Below are 8,262 nucleotides of genomic sequence, written 5' to 3' on the forward strand. Positions count from 1 at the left end.
TTTTGTTTTTTTTTTTACATCATGATGGAAGAAAATCTTTATCAGATATCGTTTATTAAATCTAGGATTTATATTGCAGCATTACATGTTATGCTATGATGCACTTTTTATTTCAATTTATTTTATTTTTTCCGAACCCACAGTTGGGCAGGGTGCATCAGGCTCACTCATAAGGCGTTAAAGGGATGTATCCTTCCGCCTGCAGCCTTGCTAGTAAAGCTTCTTTTTCTCTGGGAAGCTGATGATGGAAGCCTGGTTCAGCCACCATTGTAATGTTTTCTCATAATTAAGACTTAAGGTCTCGTAATAATGGCTTAATATTTCATAATAATGAGATAATCTAATCATAATTATGAATTTCTCATAAATACAGTGTTGAGCGTAAACACCCCCTTTGAAAAGTAACATTTTAAACAGTATCTCACATCACATCACATTATCTCTAGCCGCTTTATCCTTCTACAGGGTCGCAGGCAAGCTGGAGCCTATCCCAGCTGACTACGGGCGAAAGGCGGGGTACACCCTGGACAAGTCGCCAGGTCATCACAGGGCTGACACATAGACACAGACAACCATTCACACTCACATTCACACCTACGGTCAATTTAGAGTCACCAGTTAACCTAACCTGCATGTCTTTGGACTGTGGGGGAAACCGGAGCACCCGGAGGAAACCCACGCGGACACGGGGAGAACATGCAAACTCCGCACAGAAAGGCCCTCGCCGGCCCCGGGGCTCGAACCCAGGACCTTCTTGCTGTGAGGCGACAGCGCTAACCACTACACCACCGTGCCGCCAACAGTATCTCAATGAACACAAAATGTTGACAAGACAAAGTTTAATATAACATCTGTTTAACTTATAACATGAAAGTAAGGTTAATAATATAACTTAGATTACACATTTTTTCAGTTTTACTCAAATTACGGTGGTGCAAAAACGAGTACACCCAACAACAAAAACTACTGCATCTAGTACTTTGTATGGCCTCCATGATTTTTAATGACAGCACCAAGTCTTTTAGGCATGGAATGAACAAGTTGGCGACATTTTGCAACATCAATCTTTTTCCATTCTTCAACAATGACCTCTTTTAGTGACTGGATGCTGGATGGAGAGTGATGCTCGACTTGTCTCTTCAGAATTCCCCAAAGAAAATAATTTCTTTACACCACAAAGGTGAAGGCTACAAGAAGATCAGCAAAGCTTTACTTATCAGTCAGAATACTGTCGCAAAAGTGGTACAAAAATTTAAGAAAGATGGAACTGTAACCATCTCACAGAGACGTCCAGGTCGTCCACGGAAGTTAACGCCTCGACAGGAGTGTCTTCTGATGAGAAGGGTTGAAGAAAATCGGCATGCAAGTTCACTGCAGTTATCTAAAGAAGTAGAAAGCCAAACTGGGGTGACTATTTCCCGTGGCACAACACGGCGTACTCTGCAGAGGAATGGCATGCATGGATGCCGTCCACGAAAGAAGCCTCTCCTAAAGCCCAGGCACAAAAAAGCCCGCCTAGAGTTTGCCAGGGCTCATGCTGACAAACATGAAGACTACTGGGACTCTATACTCTGGAGTGATGAGACCAAGATAAATGTTTTTGGAACTGATGGCTTCAAAACTGTATGGCATCGCAAAGGTGAGGAATACGAAGAAAAATGTATGGTGCCTACAGTGAAACATGGTGGTGGCAGTGTCCTTATGTGGGGCTGCATGAGTGCTGCTGGTGTCGGGGAGCTGCATTTCATTGATGGCATCATGAATTCACGGATGTATTGCTCTATACTGAAAGAGAAGATGCTACCATCACTCCGTGTCCTTGGTTGTCGTGCACTTTTCCAACATGATAATTATCCTAAATGCACATCTAAGGCCACTGTTGGATTTCTGAAGAAGAACAGGGTGAAAGTGATTCAGTGGCCAAATATGTCTCCTGATCTGAACCCAATCGAACACCTATGGGGAATTCTGAAGAGACAAGTTGAGCATCACTCTCCATCCAGCATCCAGTCACTAAAAGAGGTCATTGTTGAAGAATGAAAAAAGATTGATGTTGCAAAATGTCGCCAACTTGTCAATTCCATGCCTAGAAGACTCGGTGCTGTCATTAAAAATCATGGAGGCCATACAAAGTACTAGATGTAGTAGTTTTTGTTGTGGGGTGTACTCATTTTTGCACCACCCTAATTTGAGTAAAACTGAAAAAATGTGTAATCTAAGTTTATATTATTAACCTTACTTTCATGTTATAAGTTAAACAGATGTTATATCAAACTTTGTCTTGTCAACATTTTGGAAATTGTTTGTATTCATTGAGATATTGTTTAAAATGTTACTTTTCAAAGGGGGTGTACTCATTTACGCTGAGCACTGTAGCAGAAAGTTTCTCATAATTATGATGCATCTCATAATAATGAGATATCAAGTCAGAATTTTGTGAAACTTTTCATTATTATGAATGATTATACATACAGGACACATACAGGAATAAAAATACGTGTTCTATTCCTTTCTAGCGGGTTTCATTTATTTGGGTAGATAGCATGCAATATCATTAGCATATCGCTTATCCGACATGTATTACGTCGCTCTAGCCAATGGAGAATGAGCGTTGAATATGGTTTATGATATTGCATGGTTGTCAAGACAACATGACGTCACACATCGGAGATGTAAAACTTCCACGCTAGCGGGCAACTGTGACAATTTGCAAACAAACATTGCCGCCAGGTTTGCTTCGTTAAATACTGAAGATTTTGAGAGAATTTTGAAAGAGAAAGACGTATTGAACACCCGAAAGGAAGGTGTATGTATAATCTCATCTCATAATAATAATAATAATAATAATAATAATCTAATCTCATTATCTCTAGCCGCTTTATCCTGTTCTACAGGGTCGCAGGCAAGCTGGAGCCTATCCCAGCTGACTACGGGCGAAAGGTGGGGTACACCCTGGACAAGTCACTAGGTCATCACAGGGCTGACACATAGACACAGACAACCATTCACACTTATGGTCAATTTAGAGTCACCAGTTAACCTAACCTGCATGAGCACCCGGAGGAAACCCACATGGACACGGGGAGAACATGCAAACTCCGCACAGAAAGGCCCTCGTCGGCCACGGGGCTCGAACCCGGACCTTCTTGCTGTGAGGCAACAACGCTAACCACTACACCACCGTGCCACCTATAATAATAATAATAATAATAATATTGGCTGGCTTTTTTTCATGGTACAGGGGTGCTTGAAAGTTTGTGAACCCTTTAGAATTTTCTATATTTCTACATAAATATGACCTAAAACATCATCAGATTTTCACACAAATCCTAAAAGTAGATAAAGAGAACCCAGTTAAACAAATTAAACAAAAATATTATGCTTGCTCATTTATTTATTGAGGAAAATGATCCAATATTACATATCTGTGAGTGGCAAAAGTATGTGAACCTCTAGGATTAGCAGTTGATTTGAAGGTGAAATTCGAGTCAGGTGTTTTCAATCAATGGGATGACAATCAGGTGTGAGTGGGCACCCTGTTTTATTTAAAGAACAGGGATCTATCAGAGTCTGATCTTCACAACACATGTTTGTGGAAGTGTATCATGGCATGAACAAAGGAGATTTCTGAGTCCTCAGAAAAAGCATTGTTGATGCTCATCAGGCTGGAAAAGGTTACAAAACCATCTCCAAAGAGTTTGGACTCCACCAATCCACAATCAGACAGATTGTGTACAAATGGAGGAAATTCAAGACCATTGTTACCCTCCCCAGGAGTGGTCGACCAACAAAGATCACTCCAAGAGCAAGGCGTGTAATAGTCGGTGAGGTCACAAAGGACCCCAGGGTAACTTCTAAGCAACTGAAGGCCTCTCTCACATTGGCTAATGTTAATGTTCATGAGTCCACCATCAGGGGACCACTGAACAACAATGGTGTGCATGGCAGGGTTGCAAGGAGAAAGCCACTGCTCTCCAAAAAGAACATTGCTGCTTGTCTGCAGTTTGCTAAAGATCACGTGGACAAGCCTAATGGAAAAATGTTTTGTGGACATATGAGACCAAAATAGAACATTTTGGTTTAAATGAGAAACGTTATGTTTGGAGAAAGGAAAACACTGCATTCCAGCATAAGAACCTTATCCCATCTGTGAAACATGGTGGTGGTAGTATCATGCTTTGGGCCTGTTTTGCTGCATCTGGGCCAGGACGGCTTGCCATCATTGATGGAACAATGAATTCTGAATTATACCAGCGAATTCTAAAGGAAAATATCAGGACATCTGTCCATGAACTGAATCTCAAGAGAAGGTGGGTCATGCAGCAAGACAACGACCCTAAGCACACAAGTCGTTCTACCAAAGAATGGTTAAAGAAGAATAAAGTTAATGTTTTGGAATGGCCAAGTCAAAGTCCTGACCTTAATCCAATCGAAATGTTGTGGAAGAATCTGAAATGAGCAGTTCATGTGAGGAAACCCACCAACATCCCAGAGTTGAAGTTGTTCTGTACGGAGGAATGGGCTAAAATTCCTCCAAGCCGGTGTGCAGGACTGATCAACAGTTACCGGAAACGTTTAGTTGCAGTTATTGCTGCACGAGGGGGTCACACCAGATACTGAAAGCAAAGGTTCACATACTTTTGCCACTCACAGATATGTAACATTGGATCATTTTCCTCAATAAATAAATGACCAAGTATAATATTTTTGTCTTATTTGTTTAACTGGGTTCCCTTTATCTACTTTTAGGACTTATGTGAAAATCTGATGATGTTTTAGGTCATATTTATGCAGAAATATAGAAAATTCTAAAGGGTTCACAAACTTTCAAGCACCACTGTATGTCAGATTCAGCTACTCGTCTTCGACTCTTTCAATATCATGCTAGCTGAATGGAATATATCTGATATATCACTCAACACCAGCCAATATTATTTAAATAGTCATACTTATGACATAGTCATAAGTTGATTATTTATGAAATAGGTGGAGGATCCTCACTACAGCGTGAGGGATAGGGCGAGGCAGGATATGAGCGGACTGAAATGTCACACACTGACCATGTAAAGACAACTAGAGGATACACCCTAATCCTAGTCCTAACCCTTATAAGTCGTACCTCTGATATATGGTAAGTACATGACATCTCGCTTCACCCACATCACGACCCACCCCATCCCACAGGTTGCAGCGAGGGGTAATTGGAAACAGGCTTCCATAAGTGGTTGATGATTTATCTATGGGGCTGTAAATTACAACACACAAACCAGTTGATTATTGTTGTATACAATACCATCCTGTGTCAATTAATTATTTGAATCAGCTGCAAATTAGGACACTGGATCATCCATCTGTTATCTATACCACTCAGGTCAGGGTCGTGAAGGAAGCTGGAGCCAATCCCAGCTGACTTTGGGAGAAATGTGGGGTACATCATGGGCAGGACACCAATCTGTCACAGGGCTAACACAGAGAGACAGACAGCCATTCACACTCACATTCACACCTATGGCCACACTTGTCCAGGGTGTACCCTGCCTTTCGCCTGTAGTCAGCTGGGATAGGCTCCAGCTTGCCTGCGACCCTGTAGAACAGGATAAAGCGGCTAGGGATAATGAGATGAGATGAGCTGTTATAACCGTACCCATGTGGGTTTCCTTTGGGTTCTCTGGTTTCCTCCCACCATCCAAAAGCATACTGTTAGATGGTTTGGCTACTCTAAATTGACCCTAGGTGTGAATACGTGTGTGAATGTGTGTGCATGGCACTTTGTGATAGACTGACATCCTATCCTGGTATCATCCATCGGGCTCCAGATTCAAGTGGCTCCTGAAGATGAATGAATGAATGAACTGTTTTACAACCAGTGAACTTTATGATAACCTACAGCCTGTGGTTGGTTTATTAAACACACCTAGGTTACACCTAGCATTTTATCAGGTACACTCTGACCAGTCATTGTTTGATGATTTGGATAGTGGACTATTCTCAACACACGAGATACTGACCTGGCAGTGGCGTGGTGGTGTGTGTGGTGCTGGTATGAGTTAATCAGATTAATCACAATTCTTAAATTGTTTTTAAACATTTTAATAAACCCTTCGTCCTTGTGCATGGCACAGTGATGCAATGAGAGTTTCACATGTTCTTCCAGTGTCTGTGTGTGTTTCCTCCAGGTTCTCTGGTTTCCTCCTACCTCCCCAAAAATGCCAATGGGTGGAATGGCTATGCCAGATTACCCCAGCATCCCATTTTGCCTCATGCGGTATGATCCCAGGATAGGCTTTAGATTCACTGTAACACTGTAACGATGACCAGGATAAAGTGCTTACTGAAGATGAATGAATGAATGATGACAAGAAAGCTAAGATACATTCTGAAACTGTCCTAATATATGGCCAATATTTGGCCTATATGGCCAAAAGTATGTGGACACCTGACCATCAAACCCATATATAAGCCTTCCTCAAAATGTTGACACAAAGTTGGAAGCATGCAACTGTATGTCTTTGTATGTTGTAGCATTACAATTTCCCTTCACTGGAACTAAGAGGCCTGAACATGTTCCAGCATAACAATGCACCTGTGCACAAAGCAAGCGCCATGGAGACATGATTTGCCAAGACTGGAGCGGAAGAACTTGAGTATCCTGCACAGAGCCCTGACCTCAACCCCTTAGGGATGAACTGGAATCCTGACTGCTCCCCAGGCCTTAATGTCGGACATCAGTGACTGACCTCATTATTGCTGTTGTGGCTGAATGTAGAGCAGTGGTTTCCCAACGATTGAAGACCCATTGGTTCAAGCCCCAACACTGCTGCCACTGTTGGGCCCTTAAGCAAGGCCCTTAACAATCTCTGCTCTAGGGGATGACTGTGTCATGGCTGACCCTGTGCTCTGCCCCCTTCCTAAAAATCTGTGAAATGCAAAGATAAGAATGGGATGAAACGGTGGTGCAGTGGCTAGCACTGTTGCCTCACAGCAAGAAGGTTCAGGGTTTGAACCTCATGACTGATGGGAGCCTTTCTGTGCATGTTCTCCCCATGTCTGTGTGGGTTTCCTCTGGGTGCTCTGGCTTCCCCTACCGTCCAAAGACTCTAAATTGCCTGTAGGTGTGAATGGTTTGGTGGGAACTGCTCTATGTCCTTGTAGCTAACAAATCTGCAGTAAATAGTCAACTACAACTGACATATGAGAACAACATAAGAGTATTGTACTGGACATGCATCAAATAACGCCTTCTTCTTTGAATAAGCAAATCACCACAGCCACTCTCCAGAATCTAGTGGAAAGCCTTTCACAGAAGAGTGGAGGCTATTGCAAGAGCAGAGCAGGGACTAAATCTAGAATGGGATATTTTAAAAAAATAAATAAAATAAATAAATCACATATGAGTTTGATGGGCAGGTGGCATGGTGGTATAGTGATTAGCATTGTCGCCTCACAGCAAGGAGGTCCTGGGTTCGAGCCCAGTGGCCGGCGAGGGCCTTTCTGTGTGGCATTTGCATGCTGTCCATGTGGGTTTCCTCCAGGTGCTCCGCTTTCCCCCACAGTCCAAAGACATGCAGGTTAGGTTAACTGGTGACTCTAAATTGAGCGTAGGTGTGAATGTGAGTGTGAATGGTTGTCTGTGTCTATGTGTCAGCCCTGTGATGACCTGGCGACTTGTCCAGGGTGTACCCCGCCTTTTGCCCGTAGTCAGCTGGGATAGGCTCCAGCTTGCCTGCGACCCTGTAGAACAGGATAAAGCGGCTAGAGATAATGAGATGAGATGAGTTTGATGGGCAGGTGGCACGGTGGTGTAGTGGTTAGCACTGTCGCCTCACAGCAAGGAGGTCCTGGGTTCGAGCCCAGTGGCCGGCGAGGGCCTTTCTGTGTGGCGTTTGCATGCTATCCACGTGGGTTTCCTTTGGGTGCTCCGGTTTCCCCCACAGTCCAAAGACATGCAGGTTAGGTTAACTGGTGACTCTAAATTGACCGTAGGTGTGAATGTGAGTGTGAATGGTTGTCTGTGTCTATGTGTCAGCCCTGTGATGACCTGGCGACTTGTCCAGGGTGTACCCCGCCTTTCGCCCGTAGTCAGCTGGGATAGGCTCCAGCTTGCCTGCGACCCTGTAGAACAGGATAAAGCGGCTAGAGATAATGGATGGATGGATGGAGTTTGATGGGCAGGTGTCCACAAATGTTTGGCCTTATTGTGTATGTGAATTCATTCACCCTATATAATACTTTGTCAGTAAATCTCTCAGTTGTCTTTAATAA

Source organism: Neoarius graeffei, chromosome 13, assembly GCF_027579695.1.
Source record: "Neoarius graeffei isolate fNeoGra1 chromosome 13, fNeoGra1.pri, whole genome shotgun sequence".
In the NCBI taxonomy this organism is placed as follows: Eukaryota; Metazoa; Chordata; class Actinopteri; order Siluriformes; family Ariidae; genus Neoarius; species Neoarius graeffei.